Source organism: Somniosus microcephalus, unplaced genomic scaffold, assembly GCF_052327205.1.
Source record: "Somniosus microcephalus isolate GS21.2 unplaced genomic scaffold, FLI_Smic_1.0 scaffold63, whole genome shotgun sequence".
NCBI lineage: Eukaryota > Metazoa > Chordata > Chondrichthyes > Squaliformes > Somniosidae > Somniosus > Somniosus microcephalus.
Genome location: NW_028225250.1, coordinates 395,680 through 418,527, shown reverse-complemented (window position 1 = coordinate 418,527; position 22,848 = coordinate 395,680). Strand labels below are relative to the sequence as shown.

Below are 22,848 nucleotides of genomic sequence, written 5' to 3'. Positions count from 1 at the left end.
CAGAACGAAATGGGCTCTCGCGTCACTGAACCCCTGTCAGATGGGAAAAACGGACAGCAAATCTTTTTCTGCCATGTCGTCAGCAAGATTTCTTGCTTTTCACATCCAGCAAAGGTGAGAGAAGCCCAAAAAACGACTTTGCCAGCACTGACGCCTTCTCCGAAGATTCAACTCAGGATCTTCGCATTAGGAGACTGACGTGCTGCCTGCTGCGCTGAGAAGGCACTTGCCATGCAAGCGGCCAGGCAGCGCTGCCATGTGGGGCATCTTGCAAGGTGTTTACATTTATAACGCGCTGTTTGCAAAAAACTCCGAGCCAGATAGGAGTCAAACCTACAATCTTCTGATTTGTAGTCAGACGCGTTATCCAGGCTGTGGAGAGTAGCTGGCAGCTCACAGTCCCACCAACGCTGCGGCACGAGCAGGTACCGATGACGCGCACGTGACTCCGCCAGGCCAGAAGCGTCAAAATGCGCACGGCAAACTATCAGCAAACAAAAGCACCTTTGCCGCTTCCCTTCGATAGCTCAGCTGGTAGAGCGGAGGACTGTAGTGGAATACAAAGCAAAGTCATCCTTAGGTCGCTGGTTCAATTCCGGCTCGAAGGAGCTCGCGTGCTTTTGCAGTAAGCGGGTGGTAAGCAGCATTTCGCTCAAAGCTCCTCTCTTCACTTTATAGTGCATCATGTTGCCACGAAGGCACAAGACACCTCTTTTTCTTGTCTCGAACTTTAATGCTCTCTGCGTCCACCAGCACACAGCTGTTTTGCTTGAGCATTTGTGTCTGCTCACCAGCAGGGAGTGCCATTGAGCAGCAACACTTTGAAACACTCAGCACTCACTTTCAGGCAAAAGAAGTCGTCTATCAGTCAGACAGCGCTCTCGGCTGCTCCCTCACGCTCGGGACGGCCGCCACTTTCCGCTCACCTCGCTTCCCTGCCGCAGTCTCGGGGTCTTCTCGGCTTCTTTCATCGTTGCTGTGGCTTCACGTCCTACTGCTGCTCGGCAACGCCGATTGGAGCAAAGTATTTAATGAAGTCAAGGAGTGGGCCAATCCTCAAGCAGGATTTCTCTGCCGGTCGCGGAGCTGCGTGGCGGCGAGTGCGAAGAGGCTACTGAGGAGCAAACTAAAGCACCATGCACAAAGCGACCGGGGAATTAGCTCAAATGGTAGAGCGCTCGCTTAGCATGTGAGAGGTAGCGGGATCGATGCCCGCATTCTCCACTTTCCTTTTGGCTTGGAGCAATTATTCAGAACGAAATGGGCTCTCGCGTCACTGAACCCCTGTCAGACGGGAAAAACGGACAGCAAATCTTTTTCTGCCATGTCGTCAGCAAGATTTCTTGCTTTTCACATCCAGCAAAGGTGAGAGAAGCCCAAAAAACGACTTTGCCAGCACTGACGCCTTCTCCGAAGATTCAACTCAGGATCTTCGCATTAGGAGACTGACGTGCTGCCTGCTGCGCTGAGAAGGCACTTGCCATGCAAGCGGCCAGGCAGCGCTGCCATGTGGGGCATCTTGCAAGGTGTTTACATTTATAACGCGCTGTTTGCAAAAAACTCCGAGCCAGATAGGAGTCAAACCTACAATCTTCTGATTTGTAGTCAGACGCGTTATCCAGGCTGTGGAGAGTAGCTGGCAGCTCACAGTCCCACCAACGCTGCGGCACGAGCAGGTACCGATGACGCGCACGTGACTCCGCCAGGCCAGAAGCGTCAAAATGCGCACGGCAAACTATCGGCAAACAAAAGCACCTTTGCCGCTTCCCTTCGATAGCTCAGCTGGTAGAGCGGAGGACTGTAGTGGAATACAAAGCAAAGTCATCCTTAGGTCGCTGGTTCAATTCCGGCTCGAAGGAGCTCGCGTGCTTTTGCAGTAAGCGGGTGGTAAGCAGCATTTCGCTCAAAGCTCCTCTCTTCACTTTATAGTGCATCATGTTGCCACGAAGGCACAAGACACCTCTTTTTCTTGTCTCGAACTTTAATGCTCTCTGCGTCCACCAGCACACAGCTGTTTTGCTTGAGCATTTGTGTCTGCTCACCAGCAGGGAGTGCCATTGAGCAGCAACACTTTGAAACACTCAGCACTCACTTTCAGGCAAAAGAAGTCGTCTATCAGTCAGACGGCGCTCTCGGCTGCTCCCTCACGCTCGGGACGGCCGCCACTTTCCGCTCACCTCGCTTCCCTGCCGCAGTCTCGGCGTCTTCTCGGCTTCTTTCATCGTTGCTGTGGCTTCACGTCCTACTGCTGCTCGGCAACGCCGATTGGAGCAAAGTATTTAATGAAGTCAAGGAGTGGGCCAATCCTCAAGCAGGATTTCTCTGCCGGTCGCGGAGCTGCGTGGCGGCGAGTGCGAAGAGGCTACTGAGGAGCAAACTAAAGCACCGTGCACAAAGCGACCGGGGAATTAGCTCAAATGGTAGAGCGCTCGCTTAGCATGTGAGAGGTAGCGGGATCGATGCCCGCATTCTCCACTTTCCTTTTGGCTTAGAGCAATTATTCAGAACGAAATGGGCTCTCGCGTCACTGAACCCCTGTCAGACGGGAAAAACGGACAGCAAATCTTTTTCTGCCATGTCGTCAGCAAGATTTCTTGCTTTTCACATCCAGCAAAGGTGAGAGAAGCCCAAAAAACGACTTTGCCAGCACTGACGCCTTCTCCGAAGATTCAACTCAGGATCTTCGCATTAGGAGACTGACGTGCTGCCTGCTGCGCTGAGAAGGCACTTGCCATGCAAGCGGCCAGGCAGCGCTGCCATGTGGGGCATCTTGCAAGGTGTTTACATTTATAACGCGCTGTTTGCAAAAAACTCCGAGCCAGATAGGAGTCAAACCTACAATCTTCTGATTTGTAGTCAGACGCGTTATCCAGGCTGTGGAGAGTAGCTGGCAGCTCACAGTCCCACCAACGCTGCGGCACGAGCAGGTACCGATGACGCGCACGTGACTCCGCCAGGCCAGAAGCGTCAAAATGCGCACGGCAAACTATCGGCAAACAAAAGCACCTTTGCCGCTTCCCTTCGATAGCTCAGCTGGTAGAGCGGAGGACTGTAGTGGAATACAAAGCAAAGTCATCCTTAGGTCGCTGGTTCAATTCCGGCTCGAAGGAGCTCGCGTGCTTTTGCAGTAAGCGGGTGGTAAGCAGCATTTCGCTCAAAGCTCCTCTCTTCACTTTATAGTGCATCATGTTGCCACGAAGGCACAAGACACCTCTTTTTCTTGTCTCGAACTTTAATGCTCTCTGCGTCCACCAGCACACAGCTGTTTTGCTTGAGCATTTGTGTCTGCTCACCAGCAGGGAGTGCCATTGAGCAGCAACACTTTGAAACACTCAGCACTCACTTTCAGGCAAAAGAAGTCGTCTATCAGTCAGACAGCGCTCTCGGCTGCTCCCTCACGCTCGGGACGGCCGCCACTTTCCGCTCACCTCGCTTCCCTGCCGCAGTCTCGGGATCTTCTCGGCTTCTTTCATCGTTGCTGTGGCTTCACGTCCTACTGCTGCTCGGCAACGCCGATTGGAGCAAAGTATTTAATGAAGTCAAGGAGTGGGCCAATCCTCAAGCAGGATTTCTCTGCCGGTCGCGGAGCTGCGTGGCGGCGAGTGCGAAGAGGCTACTGAGGAGCAAACTAAAGCACCATGCACAAAGCGACCGGGGAATTAGCTCAAATGGTAGAGCGCTCGCTTAGCATGTGAGAGGTAGCGGGATCGATGCCCGCATTCTCCACTTTCCTTTTGGCTTAGAGCAATTATTCAGAACGAAATGGGCTCTCGCGTCACTGAACCCCTGTCAGACGGGAAAAACGGACAGCAAATCTTTTTCTGCCATGTCGTCAGCAAGATTTCTTGCTTTTCACATCCAGCAAAGGTGAGAGAAGCCCAAAAAACGACTTTGCCAGCACTGACGCCTTCTCCGAAGATTCAACTCAGGATCTTCGCATTAGGAGACTGACGTGCTGCCTGCTGCGCAGAGAAGGCACTTGCCATGCAAGCGGCCAGGCAGCGCTGCCATGTGGGGCATCTTGCAAGGTGTTTACATTTATAACGCGCTGTTTGCAAAAAACTCCGAGCCAGATAGGAGTCAAACCTACAATCTTCTGATTTGTAGTCAGACGCGTTATCCAGGCTGTGGAGAGTAGCTGGCAGCTCACAGTCCCACCAACGCTGCGGCACGAGCAGGTACCGATGACGCGCACGTGACTCCGCCAGGCCAGAAGCGTCAAAATGCGCACGGCAAACTATCGGCAAACAAAAGCACCTTTGCCGCTTCCCTTCGATAGCTCAGCTGGTAGAGCGGAGGACTGTCGTGGAATACAAAGCAAAGTCATCCTTAGGTCGCTGGTTCAATTCCGGCTTGAAGGAGCTCGCGTGCTTTTGCAGTAAGCGGGTGGTAAGCAGCATTTCGCTCAAAGCTCCTCTCTTCACTTTATAGTGCATCATGTTGCCACGAAGGCACAAGACACCTCTTTTTCTTGTCTCGAACTTTAATGCTCTCTGCGTCCACCAGCACACAGCTGTTTTGCTTGAGCATTTGTGTCTGCTCACCAGCAGGGAGTGCCATTGAGCAGCAACACTTTGAAACACTCAGCACTCACTTTCAGGCAAAAGAAGTCGTCTATCAGTCAGACAGCGCTCTCGGCTGCTCCCTCACGCTCGGGACGGCCGCCACTTTCCGCTCACCTCGCTTCTCTGCCGCAGTCTCGGGGTCTTCTCGGCTTCTTTCATCGTTGCTGTGGCTTCACGTCCTACTGCTGCTCGGCAACGCCGATTGGAGCAAAGTATTTAATGAAGTCAAGGAGTGGGCCAATCCACAAGCAGGATTTCTCTGCCGGTCGCGGAGCTGCGTGGCGGCGAGTGCGAAGAGGCTACTGAGGAGCAAACTAAAGCACCGTGCACAAAGCGACCGGGGAATTAGCTCAAATGGTAGAGCGCTCGCTTAGCATGTGAGAGGTAGCGGGATCGATGCCCGCATTCTCCACTTTCCTTTTGGCTTAGAGCAATTATTCAGAACGAAATGGGCTCTCGCGTCACTGAACCCCTGTCAGATGGGAAAAACGGACAGCAAATCTTTTTCTGCCATGTCGTCAGCAAGATTTCTTGCTTTTCACATCCAGCAAAGGTGAGAGAAGCCCAAAAAACGACTTTGCCAGCACTGACGCCTTCTCCGAAGATTCAACTCAGGATCTTCGCATTAGGAGACTGACGTGCTGCCTGCTGCGCTGAGAAGGCACTTGCCATGCAAGCGGCCAGGCAGCGCTGCCATGTGGGGCATCTTGCAAGGTGTTTACATTTATAACGCGCTGTTTGCAAAAAACTCCGAGCCAGATAGGAGTCAAACCTACAATCTTCTGATTTGTAGTCAGACGTGTTATCCAGGCTGTGGAGAGTAGCTGGCAGCTCACAGTCCCACCAACGCTGCGGCACGAGCAGGTACCGATGACGCGCACGTGACTCCGCCAGGCCAGAAGCGTCAAAATGCGCACGGCAAACTATCAGCAAACAAAAGCACCTTTGCCGCTTCCCTTCGATAGCTCAGCTGGTAGAGCGGAGGACTGTAGTGGAATACAAAGCAAAGTCATCCTTAGGTCGCTGGTTCAATTCCGGCTCGAAGGAGCTCGCGTGCTTTTGCAGTAAGCGGGTGGTAAGCAGCATTTCGCTCAAAGCTCCTCTCTTCACTTTATAGTGCATCATGTTGCCACGAAGGCACAAGACACCTCTTTTTCTTGTCTCGAACTTTAATGCTCTCTGCGTCCACCAGCACACAGCTGTTTTGCTTGAGCATTTGTGTCTGCTCACCAGCAGGGAGTGCCATTGAGCAGCAACACTTTGAAACACTCAGCACTCACTTTCAGGCAAAAGAAGTCGTCTATCAGTCAGACAGCGCTCTCGGCTGCTCCCTCACGCTCGGGACGGCCGCCACTTTCCGCTCACCTCGCTTCCCTGCCGCAGTCTCGGGGTCTTCTCGGCTTCTTTCATCGTTGCTGTGGCTTCACGTCCTACTGCTGCTCGGCAACGCCGATTGGAGCAAAGTATTTAATGAAGTCAAGGAGTGGGCCAATCCTCAAGCAGGATTTCTCTGCCGGTCGCGGAGCTGCGTGGCGGCGAGTGCGAAGAGGCTACTGAGGAGCAAACTAAAGCACCATGCACAAAGCGACCGGGGAATTAGCTCAAATGGTAGAGCGCTCGCTTAGCATGTGAGAGGTAGCGGGATCGATGCCCGCATTCTCCACTTTCCTTTTGGCTTGGAGCAATTATTCAGAACGAAATGGGCTCTCGCGTCACTGAACCCCTGTCAGACGGGAAAAACGGACAGCAAATCTTTTTCTGCCATGTCGTCAGCAAGATTTCTTGCTTTTCACATCCAGCAAAGGTGAGAGAAGCCCAAAAAACGACTTTGCCAGCACTGACGCCTTCTCCGAAGATTCAACTCAGGATCTTCGCATTAGGAGACTGACGTGCTGCCTGCTGCGCTGAGAAGGCACTTGCCATGCAAGCGGCCAGGCAGCGCTGCCATGTGGGGCATCTTGCAAGGTGTTTACATTTATAACGCGCTGTTTGCAAAAAACTCCGAGCCAGATAGGAGTCAAACCTACAATCTTCTGATTTGTAGTCAGACGCGTTATCCAGGCTGTGGAGAGTAGCTGGCAGCTCACAGTCCCACCAACGCTGCGGCACGAGCAGGTACCGATGACGCGCACGTGACTCCGCCAGGCCAGAAGCGTCAAAATGCGCACGGCAAACTATCGGCAAACAAAAGCACCTTTGCCGCTTCCCTTCGATAGCTCAGCTGGTAGAGCGGAGGACTGTAGTGGAATACAAAGCAAAGTCATCCTTAGGTCGCTGGTTCAATTCCGGCTCGAAGGAGCTCGCGTGCTTTTGCAGTAAGCGGGTGGTAAGCAGCATTTCGCTCAAAGCTCCTCTCTTCACTTTATAGTGCATCATGTTGCCACGAAGGCACAAGACACCTCTTTTTCTTGTCTCGAACTTTAATGCTCTCTGCGTCCACCAGCACACAGCTGTTTTGCTTGAGCATTTGTGTCTGCTCACCAGCAGGGAGTGCCATTGAGCAGCAACACTTTGAAACACTCAGCACTCACTTTCAGGCAAAAGAAGTCGTCTATCAGTCAGACGGCGCTCTCGGCTGCTCCCTCACGCTCGGGACGGCCGCCACTTTCCGCTCACCTCGCTTCCCTGCCGCAGTCTCGGCGTCTTCTCGGCTTCTTTCATCGTTGCTGTGGCTTCACGTCCTACTGCTGCTCGGCAACGCCGATTGGAGCAAAGTATTTAATGAAGTCAAGGAGTGGGCCAATCCTCAAGCAGGATTTCTCTGCCGGTCGCGGAGCTGCGTGGCGGCGAGTGCGAAGAGGCTACTGAGGAGCAAACTAAAGCACCGTGCACAAAGCGACCGGGGAATTAGCTCAAATGGTAGAGCGCTCGCTTAGCATGTGAGAGGTAGCGGGATCGATGCCCGCATTCTCCACTTTCCTTTTGGCTTGGAGCAATTATTCAGAACGAAATGGGCTCTCGCGTCACTGAACCCCTGTCAGACGGGAAAAACGGACAGCAAATCTTTTTCTGCCATGTCGTCAGCAAGATTTCTTGCTTTTCACATCCAGCAAAGGTGAGAGAAGCCCAAAAAACGACTTTGCCAGCACTGACGCCTTCTCCGAAGATTCAACTCAGGATCTTCGCATTAGGAGACTGACGTGCTGCCTGCTGCGCTGAGAAGGCACTTGCCATGCAAGCGGCCAGGCAGCGCTGCCATGTGGGGCATCTTGCAAGGTGTTTACATTTATAACGCGCTGTTTGCAAAAAACTCCGAGCCAGATAGGAGTCAAACCTACAATCTTCTGATTTGTAGTCAGACGCGTTATCCAGGCTGTGGAGAGTAGCTGGCAGCTCACAGTCCCACCAACGCTGCGGCACGAGCAGGTACCGATGACGCGCACGTGACTCCGCCAGGCCAGAAGCGTCAAAATGCGCACGGCAAACTATCGGCAAACAAAAGCACCTTTGCCGCTTCCCTTCGATAGCTCAGCTGGTAGAGCGGAGGACTGTAGTGGAATACAAAGCAAAGTCATCCTTAGGTCGCTGGTTCAATTCCGGCTCGAAGGAGCTCGCGTGCTTTTGCAGTAAGCGGGTGGTAAGCAGCATTTCGCTCAAAGCTCCTCTCTTCACTTTATAGTGCATCATGTTGCCACGAAGGCACAAGACACCTCTTTTTCTTGTCTCGAACTTTAATGCTCTCTGCGTCCACCAGCACACAGCTGTTTTGCTTGAGCATTTGTGTCTGCTCACCAGCAGGGAGTGCCATTGAGCAGCAACACTTTGAAACACTCAGCACTCACTTTCAGGCAAAAGAAGTCGTCTATCAGTCAGACAGCGCTCTCGGCTGCTCCCTCACGCTCGGGACGGCCGCCACTTTCCGCTCACCTCGCTTCCCTGCCGCAGTCTCGGGGTCTTCTCGGCTTCTTTCATCGTTGCTGTGGCTTCACGTCCTACTGCTGCTCGGCAACGCCGATTGGAGCAAAGTATTTAATGAAGTCAAGGAGTGGGCCAATCCTCAAGCAGGATTTCTCTGCCGGTCGCGGAGCTGCGTGGCGGCGAGTGCGAAGAGGCTACTGAGGAGCAAACTAAAGCACCATGCACAAAGCGACCGGGGAATTAGCTCAAATGGTAGAGCGCTCGCTTAGCATGTGAGAGGTAGCGGGATCGATGCCCGCATTCTCCACTTTCCTTTTGGCTTGGAGCAATTATTCAGAACGAAATGGGCTCTCGCGTCACTGAACCCCTGTCAGACGGGAAAAACGGACAGCAAATCTTTTTCTGCCATGTCGTCAGCAAGATTTCTTGCTTTTCACATCCAGCAAAGGTGAGAGAAGCCCAAAAAACGACTTTGCCAGCACTGACGCCTTCTCCGAAGATTCAACTCAGGATCTTCGCATTAGGAGACTGACGTGCTGCCTGCTGCGCTGAGAAGGCACTTGCCATGCAAGCGGCCAGGCAGCGCTGCCATGTGGGGCATCTTGCAAGGTGTTTACATTTATAACGCGCTGTTTGCAAAAAACTCCGAGCCAGATAGGAGTCAAACCTACAATCTTCTGATTTGTAGTCAGACGCGTTATCCAGGCTGTGGAGAGTAGCTGGCAGCTCACAGTCCCACCAACGCTGCGGCACGAGCAGGTACCGATGACGCGCACGTGACTCCGCCAGGCCAGAAGCGTCAAAATGCGCACGGCAAACTATCGGCAAACAAAAGCACCTTTGCCGCTTCCCTTCGATAGCTCAGCTGGTAGAGCGGAGGACTGTAGTGGAATACAAAGCAAAGTCATCCTTAGGTCGCTGGTTCAATTCCGGCTCGAAGGAGCTCGCGTGCTTTTGCAGTAAGCGGGTGGTAAGCAGCATTTCGCTCAAAGCTCCTCTCTTCACTTTATAGTGCATCATGTTGCCACGAAGGCACAAGACACCTCTTTTTCTTGTCTCGAACTTTAATGCTCTCTGCGTCCACCAGCACACAGCTGTTTTGCTTGAGCATTTGTGTCTGCTCACCAGCAGGGAGTGCCATTGAGCAGCAACACTTTGAAACACTCAGCACTCACTTTCAGGCAAAAGAAGTCGTCTATCAGTCAGACGGCGCTCTCGGCTGCTCCCTCACGCTCGGGACGGCCGCCACTTTCCGCTCACCTCGCTTCCCTGCCGCAGTCTCGGCGTCTTCTCGGCTTCTTTCATCGTTGCTGTGGCTTCACGTCCTACTGCTGCTCGGCAACGCCGATTGGAGCAAAGTATTTAATGAAGTCAAGGAGTGGGCCAATCCTCAAGCAGGATTTCTCTGCCGGTCGCGGAGCTGCGTGGCGGCGAGTGCGAAGAGGCTACTGAGGAGCAAACTAAAGCACCGTGCACAAAGCGACCGGGGAATTAGCTCAAATGGTAGAGCGCTCGCTTAGCATGTGAGAGGTAGCGGGATCGATGCCCGCATTCTCCACTTTCCTTTTGGCTTAGAGCAATTATTCAGAACGAAATGGGCTCTCGCGTCACTGAACCCCTGTCAGACGGGAAAAACGGACAGCAAATCTTTTTCTGCCATGTCGTCAGCAAGATTTCTTGCTTTTCACATCCAGCAAAGGTGAGAGAAGCCCAAAAAACGACTTTGCCAGCACTGACGCCTTCTCCGAAGATTCAACTCAGGATCTTCGCATTAGGAGACTGACGTGCTGCCTGCTGCGCTGAGAAGGCACTTGCCATGCAAGCGGCCAGGCAGCGCTGCCATGTGGGGCATCTTGCAAGGTGTTTACATTTATAACGCGCTGTTTGCAAAAAACTCCGAGCCAGATAGGAGTCAAACCTACAATCTTCTGATTTGTAGTCAGACGTGTTATCCAGGCTGTGGAGAGTAGCTGGCAGCTCACAGTCCCACCAACGCTGCGGCACGAGCAGGTACCGATGACGCGCACGTGACTCCGCCAGGCCAGAAGCGTCAAAATGCGCACGGCAAACTATCGGCAAACAAAAGCACCTTTGCCGCTTCCCTTCGATAGCTCAGCTGGTAGAGCGGAGGACTGTAGTGGAATACAAAGCAAAGTCATCCTTAGGTCGCTGGTTCAATTCCGGCTCGAAGGAGCTCGTGTGCTTTTGCAGTAAGCGGGTGGTAAGCAGCATTTCGCTCAAAGCTCCTCTCTTCACTTTATAGTGCATCATGTTGCCACGAAGGCACAAGACACCTCTTTTTCTTGTCTCGAACTTTAATGCTCTCTGCGTCCACCAGCACACAGCTGTTTTGCTTGAGCATTTGTGTCTGCTCACCAGCAGGGAGTGCCATTGAGCAGCAACACTTTGAAACACTCAGCACTCACTTTCAGGCAAAAGAAGTCGTCTATCAGTCAGACAGCGCTCTCGGCTGCTCCCTCACGCTCGGGACGGCCGCCACTTTCCGCTCACCTCGCTTCCCTGCCGCAGTCTCGGGATCTTCTCGGCTTCTTTCATCGTTGCTGTGGCTTCACGTCCTACTGCTGCTCGGCAACGCCGATTGGAGCAAAGTATTTAATGAAGTCAAGGAGTGGGCCAATCCTCAAGCAGGATTTCTCTGCCGGTCGCGGAGCTGCGTGGCGGCGAGTGCGAAGAGGCTACTGAGGAGCAAACTAAAGCACCATGCACAAAGCGACCGGGGAATTAGCTCAAATGGTAGAGCGCTCGCTTAGCATGTGAGAGGTAGCGGGATCGATGCCCGCATTCTCCACTTTCCTTTTGGCTTAGAGCAATTATTCAGAACGAAATGGGCTCTCGCGTCACTGAACCCCTGTCAGACGGGAAAAACGGACAGCAAATCTTTTTCTGCCATGTCGTCAGCAAGATTTCTTGCTTTTCACATCCAGCAAAGGTGAGAGAAGCCCAAAAAACGACTTTGCCAGCACTGACGCCTTCTCCGAAGATTCAACTCAGGATCTTCGCATTAGGAGACTGACGTGCTGCCTGCTGCGCAGAGAAGGCACTTGCCATGCAAGCGGCCAGGCAGCGCTGCCATGTGGGGCATCTTGCAAGGTGTTTACATTTATAACGCGCTGTTTGCAAAAAACTCCGAGCCAGATAGGAGTCAAACCTACAATCTTCTGATTTGTAGTCAGACGCGTTATCCAGGCTGTGGAGAGTAGCTGGCAGCTCACAGTCCCACCAACGCTGCGGCACGAGCAGGTACCGATGACGCGCACGTGACTCCGCCAGGCCAGAAGCGTCAAAATGCGCACGGCAAACTATCGGCAAACAAAAGCACCTTTGCCGCTTCCCTTCGATAGCTCAGCTGGTAGAGCGGAGGACTGTCGTGGAATACAAAGCAAAGTCATCCTTAGGTCGCTGGTTCAATTCCGGCTCGAAGGAGCTCGCGTGCTTTTGCAGTAAGCGGGTGGTAAGCAGCATTTCGCTCAAAGCTCCTCTCTTCACTTTATAGTGCATCATGTTGCCACGAAGGCACAAGACACCTCTTTTTCTTGTCTCGAACTTTAATGCTCTCTGCGTCCACCAGCACACAGCTGTTTTGCTTGAGCATTTGTGTCTGCTCACCAGCAGGGAGTGCCATTGAGCAGCAACACTTTGAAACACTCAGCACTCACTTTCAGGCAAAAGAAGTCGTCTATCAGTCAGACAGCGCTCTCGGCTGCTCCCTCACGCTCGGGACGGCCGCCACTTTCCGCTCACCTCGCTTCTCTGCCGCAGTCTCGGGGTCTTCTCGGCTTCTTTCATCGTTGCTGTGGCTTCACGTCCTACTGCTGCTCGGCAACGCCGATTGGAGCAAAGTATTTAATGAAGTCAAGGAGTGGGCCAATCCACAAGCAGGATTTCTCTGCCGGTCGCGGAGCTGCGTGGCGGCGAGTGCGAAGAGGCTACTGAGGAGCAAACTAAAGCACCGTGCACAAAGCGACCGGGGAATTAGCTCAAATGGTAGAGCGCTCGCTTAGCATGTGAGAGGTAGCGGGATCGATGCCCGCATTCTCCACTTTCCTTTTGGCTTAGAGCAATTATTCAGAACGAAATGGGCTCTCGCGTCACTGAACCCCTGTCAGATGGGAAAAACGGACAGCAAATCTTTTTCTGCCATGTCGTCAGCAAGATTTCTTGCTTTTCACATCCAGCAAAGGTGAGAGAAGCCCAAAAAACGACTTTGCCAGCACTGACGCCTTCTCCGAAGATTCAACTCAGGATCTTCGCATTAGGAGACTGACGTGCTGCCTGCTGCGCTGAGAAGGCACTTGCCATGCAAGCGGCCAGGCAGCGCTGCCATGTGGGGCATCTTGCAAGGTGTTTACATTTATAACGCGCTGTTTGCAAAAAACTCCGAGCCAGATAGGAGTCAAACCTACAATCTTCTGATTTGTAGTCAGACGCGTTATCCAGGCTGTGGAGAGTAGCTGGCAGCTCACAGTCCCACCAACGCTGCGGCACGAGCAGGTACCGATGACGCGCACGTGACTCCGCCAGGCCAGAAGCGTCAAAATGCGCACGGCAAACTATCAGCAAACAAAAGCACCTTTGCCGCTTCCCTTCGATAGCTCAGCTGGTAGAGCGGAGGACTGTAGTGGAATACAAAGCAAAGTCATCCTTAGGTCGCTGGTTCAATTCCGGCTCGAAGGAGCTCGCGTGCTTTTGCAGTAAGCGGGTGGTAAGCAGCATTTCGCTCAAAGCTCCTCTCTTCACTTTATAGTGCATCATGTTGCCACGAAGGCACAAGACACCTCTTTTTCTTGTCTCGAACTTTAATGCTCTCTGCGTCCACCAGCACACAGCTGTTTTGCTTGAGCATTTGTGTCTGCTCACCAGCAGGGAGTGCCATTGAGCAGCAACACTTTGAAACACTCAGCACTCACTTTCAGGCAAAAGAAGTCGTCTATCAGTCAGACAGCGCTCTCGGCTGCTCCCTCACGCTCGGGACGGCCGCCACTTTCCGCTCACCTCGCTTCCCTGCCGCAGTCTCGGGGTCTTCTCGGCTTCTTTCATCGTTGCTGTGGCTTCACGTCCTACTGCTGCTCGGCAACGCCGATTGGAGCAAAGTATTTAATGAAGTCAAGGAGTGGGCCAATCCTCAAGCAGGATTTCTCTGCCGGTCGCGGAGCTGCGTGGCGGCGAGTGCGAAGAGGCTACTGAGGAGCAAACTAAAGCACCATGCACAAAGCGACCGGGGAATTAGCTCAAATGGTAGAGCGCTCGCTTAGCATGTGAGAGGTAGCGGGATCGATGCCCGCATTCTCCACTTTCCTTTTGGCTTGGAGCAATTATTCAGAACGAAATGGGCTCTCGCGTCACTGAACCCCTGTCAGACGGGAAAAACGGACAGCAAATCTTTTTCTGCCATGTCGTCAGCAAGATTTCTTGCTTTTCACATCCAGCAAAGGTGAGAGAAGCCCAAAAAACGACTTTGCCAGCACTGACGCCTTCTCCGAAGATTCAACTCAGGATCTTCGCATTAGGAGACTGACGTGCTGCCTGCTGCGCTGAGAAGGCACTTGCCATGCAAGCGGCCAGGCAGCGCTGCCATGTGGGGCATCTTGCAAGGTGTTTACATTTATAACGCGCTGTTTGCAAAAAACTCCGAGCCAGATAGGAGTCAAACCTACAATCTTCTGATTTGTAGTCAGACGCGTTATCCAGGCTGTGGAGAGTAGCTGGCAGCTCACAGTCCCACCAACGCTGCGGCACGAGCAGGTACCGATGACGCGCACGTGACTCCGCCAGGCCAGAAGCGTCAAAATGCGCACGGCAAACTATCGGCAAACAAAAGCACCTTTGCCGCTTCCCTTCGATAGCTCAGCTGGTAGAGCGGAGGACTGTAGTGGAATACAAAGCAAAGTCATCCTTAGGTCGCTGGTTCAATTCCGGCTCGAAGGAGCTCGCGTGCTTTTGCAGTAAGCGGGTGGTAAGCAGCATTTCGCTCAAAGCTCCTCTCTTCACTTTATAGTGCATCATGTTGCCACGAAGGCACAAGACACCTCTTTTTCTTGTCTCGAACTTTAATGCTCTCTGCGTCCACCAGCACACAGCTGTTTTGCTTGAGCATTTGTGTCTGCTCACCAGCAATTGTTGCCATTGAGCAGCAACACTTTGAAACACTCAGCACTCACTTTCAGGCAAAAGAAGTCGTCTATCAGTCAGACGGCGCTCTCGGCTGCTCCCTCACGCTCGGGACGGCCGCCACTTTCCGCTCACCTCGCTTCCCTGCCGCAGTCTCGGGATCTTCTCGGCTTCTTTCATCGTTGCTGTGGCTTCACGTCCTACTGCTGCTCGGCAACGCCGATTGGAGCAAAGTATTTAATGAAGTCAAGGAGTGGGCCAATCCTCAAGCAGGATTTCTCTGCCGGTCGCGGAGCTGCGTGGCGGCGAGTGCGAAGAGGCTACTGAGGAGCAAACTAAAGCACCATGCACAAAGCGACCGGGGAATTAGCTCAAATGGTAGAGCGCTCGCTTAGCATGTGAGAGGTAGCGGGATCGATGCCCGCATTCTCCACTTTCCTTTTGGCTTAGAGCAATTATTCAGAACGAAATGGGCTCTCGCGTCACTGAACCCCTGTCAGACGGGAAAAACGGACAGCAAATCTTTTTCTGCCATGTCGTCAGCAAGATTTCTTGCTTTTCACATCCAGCAAAGGTGAGAGAAGCCCAAAAAACGACTTTGCCAGCACTGACGCCTTCTCCGAAGATTCAACTCAGGATCTTCGCATTAGGAGACTGACGTGCTGCCTGCTGCGCAGAGAAGGCACTTGCCATGCAAGCGGCCAGGCAGCGCTGCCATGTGGGGCATCTTGCAAGGTGTTTACATTTATAACGCGCTGTTTGCAAAAAACTCCGAGCCAGATAGGAGTCAAACCTACAATCTTCTGATTTGTAGTCAGACGCGTTATCCAGGCTGTGGAGAGTAGCTGGCAGCTCACAGTCCCACCAACGCTGCGGCACGAGCAGGTACCGATGACGCGCACGTGACTCCGCCAGGCCAGAAGCGTCAAAATGCGCACGGCAAACTATCGGCAAACAAAAGCACCTTTGCCGCTTCCCTTCGATAGCTCAGCTGGTAGAGCGGAGGACTGTCGTGGAATACAAAGCAAAGTCATCCTTAGGTCGCTGGTTCAATTCCGGCTCGAAGGAGCTCGCGTGCTTTTGCAGTAAGCGGGTGGTAAGCAGCATTTCGCTCAAAGCTCCTCTCTTCACTTTATAGTGCATCATGTTGCCACGAAGGCACAAGACACCTCTTTTTCTTGTCTCGAACTTTAATGCTCTCTGCGTCCACCAGCACACAGCTGTTTTGCTTGAGCATTTGTGTCTGCTCACCAGCAGGGAGTGCCATTGAGCAGCAACACTTTGAAACACTCAGCACTCACTTTCAGGCAAAAGAAGTCGTCTATCAGTCAGACAGCGCTCTCGGCTGCTCCCTCACGCTCGGGACGGCCGCCACTTTCCGCTCACCTCGCTTCTCTGCCGCAGTCTCGGGGTCTTCTCGGCTTCTTTCATCGTTGCTGTGGCTTCACGTCCTACTGCTGCTCGGCAACGCCGATTGGAGCAAAGTATTTAATGAAGTCAAGGAGTGGGCCAATCCACAAGCAGGATTTCTCTGCCGGTCGCGGAGCTGCGTGGCGGCGAGTGCGAAGAGGCTACTGAGGAGCAAACTAAAGCACCGTGCACAAAGCGACCGGGGAATTAGCTCAAATGGTAGAGCGCTCGCTTAGCATGTGAGAGGTAGCGGGATCGATGCCCGCATTCTCCACTTTCCTTTTGGCTTAGAGCAATTATTCAGAACGAAATGGGCTCTCGCGTCACTGAACCCCTGTCAGATGGGAAAAACGGACAGCAAATCTTTTTCTGCCATGTCGTCAGCAAGATTTCTTGCTTTTCACATCCAGCAAAGGTGAGAGAAGCCCAAAAAACGACTTTGCCAGCACTGACGCCTTCTCCGAAGATTCAACTCAGGATCTTCGCATTAGGAGACTGACGTGCTGCCTGCTGCGCTGAGAAGGCACTTGCCATGCAAGCGGCCAGGCAGCGCTGCCATGTGGGGCATCTTGCAAGGTGTTTACATTTATAACGCGCTGTTTGCAAAAAACTCCGAGCCAGATAGGAGTCAAACCTACAATCTTCTGATTTGTAGTCAGACGCGTTATCCAGGCTGTGGAGAGTAGCTGGCAGCTCACAGTCCCACCAACGCTGCGGCACGAGCAGGTACCGATGACGCGCACGTGACTCCGCCAGGCCAGAAGCGTCAAAATGCGCACGGCAAACTATCAGCAAACAAAAGCACCTTTGCCGCTTCCCTTCGATAGCTCAGCTGGTAGAGCGGAGGACTGTAGTGGAATACAAAGCAAAGTCATCCTTAGGTCGCTGGTTCAATTCCGGCTCGAAGGAGCTCGCGTGCTTTTGCAGTAAGCGGGTGGTAAGCAGCATTTCGCTCAAAGCTCCTCTCTTCACTTTATAGTGCATCATGTTGCCACGAAGGCACAAGACACCTCTTTTTCTTGTCTCGAACTTTAATGCTCTCTGCGTCCACCAGCACACAGCTGTTTTGCTTGAGCATTTGTGTCTGCTCACCAGCAGGGAGTGCCATTGAGCAGCAACACTTTGAAACACTCAGCACTCACTTTCAGGCAAAAGAAGTCGTCTATCAGTCAGACAGCGCTCTCGGCTGCTCCCTCACGCTCGGGACGGCCGCCACTTTCCGCTCACCTCGCTTCCCTGCCGCAGTCTCGGGGTCTTCTCGGCTTCTTTCATCGTTGCTGTGGCTTCACGTCCTACTGCTGCTCGGCAACGCCGATTGGAGCAAAGTATTTAATGAAGTCAAGGAGTGGGCCAATCCTCAAGCAGGATTTCTCTGCCGGTCGCGGAGCTGCGTGGCGGCGAGTGCGAAGAGGCTACTGAGGAGCAAACTAAAGCACCATGCACAAAGCGACCGGGGAATTAGCTCAAATGGTAGAGCGCTCGCTTAGCATGTGAGAGGTAGCGGGATCGATGCCCGCATTCTCCACTTTCCTTTTGGCTTGGAGCAATTATTCAGAACGAAATGGGCTCTCGCGTCACTGAACCCCTGTCAGACGGGAAAAACGGACAGCAAATCTTTTTCTGCCATGTCGTCAGCAAGATTTCTTGCTTTTCACATCCAGCAAAGGTGAGAGAAGCCCAAAAAACGACTTTGCCAGCACTGACGCCTTCTCCGAAGATTCAACTCAGGATCTTCGCATTAGGAGACTGACGTGCTGCCTGCTGCGCTGAGAAGGCACTTGCCATGCAAGCGGCCAGGCAGCGCTGCCATGTGGGGCATCTTGCAAGGTGTTTACATTTATAACGCGCTGTTTGCAAAAAACTCCGAGCCAGATAGGAGTCAAACCTACAATCTTCTGATTTGTAGTCAGACGCGTTATCCAGGCTGTGGAGAGTAGCTGGCAGCTCACAGTCCCACCAACGCTGCGGCACGAGCAGGTACCGATGACGCGCACGTGACTCCGCCAGGCCAGAAGCGTCAAAATGCGCACGGCAAACTATCGGCAAACAAAAGCACCTTTGCTGCTTCCCTTCGATAGCTCAGCTGGTAGAGCGGAGGACTGTAGTGGAATACAAAGCAAAGTCATCCTTAGGTCGCTGGTTCAATTCCGGCTCGAAGGAGCTCGCGTGCTTTTGCAGTAAGCGGGTGGTAAGCAGCATTTCGCTCAAAGCTCCTCTCTTCACTTTATAGTGCATCATGTTGCCACGAAGGCACAAGACACCTCTTTTTCTTGTCTCGAACTTTAATGCTCTCTGCGTCCACCAGCACACAGCTGTTTTGCTTGAGCATTTGTGTCTGCTCACCAGCAGGGAGTGCCATTGAGCAGCAACACTTTGAAACACTCAGCACTCACTTTCAGGCAAAAGAAGTCGTCTATCAGTCAGACGGCGCTCTCGGCTGCTCCCTCACGCTCGGGACGGCCGCCACTTTCCGCTCACCTCGCTTCCCTGCCGCAGTCTCGGCGTCTTCTCGGCTTCTTTCATCGTTGCTGTGGCTTCACGTCCTACTGCTGCTCGGCAACGCCGATTGGAGCAAAGTATTTAATGAAGTCAAGGAGTGGGCCAATCCTCAAGCAGGATTTCTCTGCCGGTCGCGGAGCTGCGTGGCGGCGAGTGCGAAGAGGCTACTGAGGAGCAAACTAAAGCACCGTGCACAAAGCGACCGGGGAATTAGCTCAAATGGTAGAGCGCTCGCTTAGCATGTGAGAGGTAGCGGGATCGATGCCCGCATTCTCCACTTTCCTTTTGGCTTAGAGCAATTATTCAGAACGAAATGGGCTCTCGCGTCACTGAACCCCTGTCAGACGGGAAAAACGGACAGCAAATCTTTTTCTGCCATGTCGTCAGCAAGATTTCTTGCTTTTCACATCCAGCAAAGGTGAGAGAAGCCCAAAAAACGACTTTGCCAGCACTGACGCCTTCTCCGAAGATTCAACTCAGGATCTTCGCATTAGGAGACTGACGTGCTGCCTGCTGCGCTGAGAAGGCACTTGCCATGCAAGCGGCCAGGCAGCGCTGCCATGTGGGGCATCTTGCAAGGTGTTTACATTTATAACGCGCTGTTTGCAAAAAACTCCGAGCCAGATAGGAGTCAAACCTACAATCTTCTGATTTGTAGTCAGACGCGTTATCCAGGCTGTGGAGAGTAGCTGGCAGCTCACAGTCCCACCAACGCTGCGGCACGAGCAGGTACCGATGACGCGCACGTGACTCCGCCAGGCCAGAAGCGTCAAAATGCGCACGGCAAACTATCGGCAAACAAAAGCACCTTTGCCGCTTCCCTTCGATAGCTCAGCTGGTAGAGCGGAGGACTGTAGTGGAATACAAAGCAAAGTCATCCTTAGGTCGCTGGTTCAATTCCGGCTCGAAGGAGCTCGCGTGCTTTTGCAGTAAGCGGGTGGTAAGCAGCATTTCGCTCAAAGCTCCTCTCTTCACTTTATAGTGCATCATGTTGCCACGAAGGCACAAGACACCTCTTTTTCTTGTCTCGAACTTTAATGCTCTCTGCGTCCACCAGCACACAGCTGTTTTGCTTGAGCATTTGTGTCTGCTCACCAGCAGGGAGTGCCATTGAGCAGCAACACTTTGAAACACTCAGCACTCACTTTCAGGCAAAAGAAGTCGTCTATCAGTCAGACAGCGCTCTCGGCTGCTCCCTCACGCTCGGGACGGCCGCCACTTTCCGCTCACCTCGCTTCTCTGCCGCAGTCTCGGGGTCTTCTCGGCTTCTTTCATCGTTGCTGTGGCTTCACGTCCTACTGCTGCTCGGCAACGCCGATTGGAGCAAAGTATTTAATGAAGTCAAGGAGTGGGCCAATCCACAAGCAGGATTTCTCTGCCGGTCGCGGAGCTGCGTGGCGGCGAGTGCGAAGAGGCTACTGAGGAGCAAACTAAAGCACCGTGCACAAAGCGACCGGGGAATTAGCTCAAATGGTAGAGTGCTCGCTTAGCATGTGAGAGGTAGCGGGATCGATGCCCGCATTCTCCACTTTCCTTTTGGCTTAGAGCAATTATTCAGAACGAAATGGGCTCTCGCGTCACTGAACCCCTGTCAGACGGGAAAAACGGACAGCAAATCTTTTTCTGCCATGTCGTCAGCAAGATTTCTTGCTTTTCACATCCAGCAAAGGTGAGAGAAGCCCAAAAAACGACTTTGCCAGCACTGACGCCTTCTCCGAAGATTCAACTCAGGATCTTCGCATTAGGAGACTGACGTGCTGCCTGCTGCGCTGAGAAGGCACTTGCCATGCAAGCGGCCAGGCAGCGCTGCCATGTGGGGCATCTTGCAAGGTGTTTACATTTATAACGCGCTGTTTGCAAAAAACTCCGAGCCAGATAGGAGTCAAACCTACAATCTTCTGATTTGTAGTCAGACGCGTTATCCAGGCTGTGGAGAGTAGCTGGCAGCTCACAGTCCCACCAACGCTGCGGCACGAGCAGGTACCGATGACGCGCACGTGACTCCGCCAGGCCAGAAGCGTCAAAATGCGCACGGCAAACTATCGGCAAACAAAAGCACCTTTGCCGCTTCCCTTCGATAGCTCAGCTGGTAGAGCGGAGGACTGTAGTGGAATACAAAGCAAAGTCATCCTTAGGTCGCTGGTTCAATTCCGGCTCGAAGGAGCTCGTGTGCTTTTGCAGTAAGCGGGTGGTAAGCAGCATTTCGCTCAAAGCTCCTCTCTTCACTTTATAGTGCATCATGTTGCCACGAAGGCACAAGACACCTCTTTTTCTTGTCTCGAACTTTAATGCTCTCTGCGTCCACCAGCACACAGCTGTTTTGCTTGAGCATTTGTGTCTGCTCACCAGCAGGGAGTGCCATTGAGCAGCAACACTTTGAAACACTCAGCACTCACTTTCAGGCAAAAGAAGTCGTCTATCAGTCAGACGGTGCTCTCGGCTGCTCCCTCACGCTCGGGACGGCCGCCACTTTCCGCTCACCTCGCTTCCCTGCCGCAGTCTCGGCGTCTTCTCGGCTTCTTTCATCGTTGCTGTGGCTTCACGTCCTACTGCTGCTCGGCAACGCCGATTGGAGCAAAGTATTTAATGAAGTCAAGGAGTGGGCCAATCCTCAAGCAGGATTTCTCTGCCGGTCGCGGAGCTGCGTGGCGGCGAGTGCGAAGAGGCTACTGAGGAGCAAACTAAAGCACCGTGCACAAAGCGACCGGGGAATTAGCTCAAATGGTAGAGCGCTCGCTTAGCATGTGAGAGGTAGCGGGATCGATGCCCGCATTCTCCACTTTCCTTTTGGCTTAGAGCAATTATTCAGAACGAAATGGGCTCTCGCGTCACTGAACCCCTGTCAGACGGGAAAAACGGACAGCAAATCTTTTTCTGCCATGTCGTCAGCAAGATTTCTTGCTTTTCACATCCAGCAAAGGTGAGAGAAGCCCAAAAAACGACTTTGCCAGCACTGACGCCTTCTCCGAAGATTCAACTCAGGATCTTCGCATTAGGAGACTGACGTGCTGCCTGCTGCGCTGAGAAGGCACTTGCCATGCAAGCGGCCAGGCAGCGCTGCCATGTGGGGCATCTTGCAAGGTGTTTACATTTATAACGCGCTGTTTGCAAAAAACTCCGAGCCAGATAGGAGTCAAACCTACAATCTTCTGATTTGTAGTCAGACGCGTTATCCAGGCTGTGGAGAGTAGCTGGCAGCTCACAGTCCCACCAACGCTGCGGCACGAGCAGGTACCGATGACGCGCACGTGACTCCGCCAGGCCAGAAGCGTCAAAATGCGCACGGCAAACTATCGGCAAACAAAAGCACCTTTGCCGCTTCCCTTCGATAGCTCAGCTGGTAGAGCGGAGGACTGTAGTGGAATACAAAGCAAAGTCGTCCTTAGGTCGCTGGTTCAATTCCGGCTCGAAGGAGCTCGTGTGCTTTTGCAGTAAGCGGGTGGTAAGCAGCATTTCGCTCAAAGCTCCTCTCTTCACTTTATAGTGCATCATGTTGCCACGAAGGCACAAGACACCTCTTTTTCTTGTCTCGAACTTTAATGCTCTCTGCGTCCACCAGCACACAGCTGTTTTGCTTGAGCATTTGTGTCTGCTCACCAGCAGGGAGTGCCATTGAGCAGCAACACTTTGAAACACTCAGCACTCACTTTCAGGCAAAAGAAGTCGTCTATCAGTCAGACGGCGCTCTCGGCTGCTCCCTCACGCTCGGGACGGCCGCCACTTTCCGCTCACCTCGCTTCCCTGCCGCAGTCTCGGCGTCTTCTCGGCTTCTTTCATCGTTGCTGTGGCTTCACGTCCTACTGCTGCTCGGCAACGCCGATTGGAGCAAAGTATTTAATGAAGTCAAGGAGTGGGCCAATCCTCAAGCAGGATTTCTCTGCCGGTCGCGGAGCTGCGTGGCGGCGAGTGCGAAGAGGCTACTGAGGAGCAAACTAAAGCACCGTGCACAAAGCGACCGGGGAATTAGCTCAAATGGTAGAGCGCTCGCTTAGCATGTGAGAGGTAGCGGGATCGATGCCCGCATTCTCCACTTTCCTTTTGGCTTAGAGCAATTATTCAGAACGAAATGGGCTCTCGCGTCACTGAACCCCTGTCAGACGGGAAAAACGGACAGCAAATCTTTTTCTGCCATGTCGTCAGCAAGATTTCTTGCTTTTCACATCCAGCAAAGGTGAGAGAAGCCCAAAAAACGACTTTGCCAGCACTGACGCCTTCTCCGAAGATTCAACTCAGGATCTTCGCATTAGGAGACTGACGTGCTGCCTGCTGCGCTGAGAAGGCACTTGCCATGCAAGCGGCCAGGCAGCGCTGCCATGTGGGGCATCTTGCAAGGTGTTTACATTTATAACGCGCTGTTTGCAAAAAACTCCGAGCCAGATAGGAGTCA

The 22,848-nt window shown here is 53.0% G+C and overlaps 17 non-coding genes across 17 annotated transcripts; all 17 read left to right on the top strand.

Annotated features, from left to right (window-relative positions):
* Positions 1–516: 516 nt before the first annotated feature.
* trnay-gua (transfer RNA tyrosine (anticodon GUA)) lies at positions 517–608 on the top strand. Its single transcript is given in 2 exon segments — positions 517–553; positions 573–608. It is a non-coding gene; the product is annotated as a tRNA-Tyr (tRNA).
* A 1,159-nt stretch (positions 609–1,767) lies between these two features.
* Positions 1,768–1,859, top strand: trnay-gua (transfer RNA tyrosine (anticodon GUA)). The gene is given in 2 exon segments: positions 1,768–1,804; positions 1,824–1,859. It is a non-coding gene; the product is annotated as a tRNA-Tyr (tRNA).
* A 1,159-nt stretch (positions 1,860–3,018) lies between these two features.
* Positions 3,019–3,110, top strand: trnay-gua (transfer RNA tyrosine (anticodon GUA)). Its single transcript is given in 2 exon segments — positions 3,019–3,055; positions 3,075–3,110. It is a non-coding gene; the product is annotated as a tRNA-Tyr (tRNA).
* Positions 3,111–4,269: 1,159 nt separating this feature from the next.
* Positions 4,270–4,361, top strand: trnad-guc (transfer RNA aspartic acid (anticodon GUC)). The gene is given in 2 exon segments: positions 4,270–4,306; positions 4,326–4,361. It is a non-coding gene; the product is annotated as a tRNA-Asp (tRNA).
* A 1,159-nt stretch (positions 4,362–5,520) lies between these two features.
* Positions 5,521–5,612, top strand: trnay-gua (transfer RNA tyrosine (anticodon GUA)). The gene is given in 2 exon segments: positions 5,521–5,557; positions 5,577–5,612. It is a non-coding gene; the product is annotated as a tRNA-Tyr (tRNA).
* A 1,159-nt stretch (positions 5,613–6,771) lies between these two features.
* Positions 6,772–6,863, top strand: trnay-gua (transfer RNA tyrosine (anticodon GUA)). The gene is given in 2 exon segments: positions 6,772–6,808; positions 6,828–6,863. It is a non-coding gene; the product is annotated as a tRNA-Tyr (tRNA).
* Positions 6,864–8,022: 1,159 nt separating this feature from the next.
* Positions 8,023–8,114, top strand: trnay-gua (transfer RNA tyrosine (anticodon GUA)). The gene is given in 2 exon segments: positions 8,023–8,059; positions 8,079–8,114. It is a non-coding gene; the product is annotated as a tRNA-Tyr (tRNA).
* Positions 8,115–9,273: 1,159 nt separating this feature from the next.
* trnay-gua (transfer RNA tyrosine (anticodon GUA)) lies at positions 9,274–9,365 on the top strand. Its single transcript is given in 2 exon segments — positions 9,274–9,310; positions 9,330–9,365. It is a non-coding gene; the product is annotated as a tRNA-Tyr (tRNA).
* Positions 9,366–10,524: 1,159 nt separating this feature from the next.
* Positions 10,525–10,616, top strand: trnay-gua (transfer RNA tyrosine (anticodon GUA)). The gene is given in 2 exon segments: positions 10,525–10,561; positions 10,581–10,616. It is a non-coding gene; the product is annotated as a tRNA-Tyr (tRNA).
* A 1,159-nt stretch (positions 10,617–11,775) lies between these two features.
* On the top strand, positions 11,776–11,867 carry trnad-guc (transfer RNA aspartic acid (anticodon GUC)). The gene is given in 2 exon segments: positions 11,776–11,812; positions 11,832–11,867. It is a non-coding gene; the product is annotated as a tRNA-Asp (tRNA).
* A 1,159-nt stretch (positions 11,868–13,026) lies between these two features.
* Positions 13,027–13,118, top strand: trnay-gua (transfer RNA tyrosine (anticodon GUA)). Its single transcript is given in 2 exon segments — positions 13,027–13,063; positions 13,083–13,118. It is a non-coding gene; the product is annotated as a tRNA-Tyr (tRNA).
* Positions 13,119–14,277: 1,159 nt separating this feature from the next.
* trnay-gua (transfer RNA tyrosine (anticodon GUA)) lies at positions 14,278–14,369 on the top strand. Its single transcript is given in 2 exon segments — positions 14,278–14,314; positions 14,334–14,369. It is a non-coding gene; the product is annotated as a tRNA-Tyr (tRNA).
* A 1,159-nt stretch (positions 14,370–15,528) lies between these two features.
* trnad-guc (transfer RNA aspartic acid (anticodon GUC)) lies at positions 15,529–15,620 on the top strand. The gene is given in 2 exon segments: positions 15,529–15,565; positions 15,585–15,620. It is a non-coding gene; the product is annotated as a tRNA-Asp (tRNA).
* A 1,159-nt stretch (positions 15,621–16,779) lies between these two features.
* Positions 16,780–16,871, top strand: trnay-gua (transfer RNA tyrosine (anticodon GUA)). Its single transcript is given in 2 exon segments — positions 16,780–16,816; positions 16,836–16,871. It is a non-coding gene; the product is annotated as a tRNA-Tyr (tRNA).
* A 1,159-nt stretch (positions 16,872–18,030) lies between these two features.
* On the top strand, positions 18,031–18,122 carry trnay-gua (transfer RNA tyrosine (anticodon GUA)). Its single transcript is given in 2 exon segments — positions 18,031–18,067; positions 18,087–18,122. It is a non-coding gene; the product is annotated as a tRNA-Tyr (tRNA).
* Positions 18,123–19,281: 1,159 nt separating this feature from the next.
* Positions 19,282–19,373, top strand: trnay-gua (transfer RNA tyrosine (anticodon GUA)). Its single transcript is given in 2 exon segments — positions 19,282–19,318; positions 19,338–19,373. It is a non-coding gene; the product is annotated as a tRNA-Tyr (tRNA).
* Positions 19,374–20,532: 1,159 nt separating this feature from the next.
* Positions 20,533–20,624, top strand: trnay-gua (transfer RNA tyrosine (anticodon GUA)). Its single transcript is given in 2 exon segments — positions 20,533–20,569; positions 20,589–20,624. It is a non-coding gene; the product is annotated as a tRNA-Tyr (tRNA).
* Positions 20,625–22,848: the final 2,224 nt, after the last annotated feature.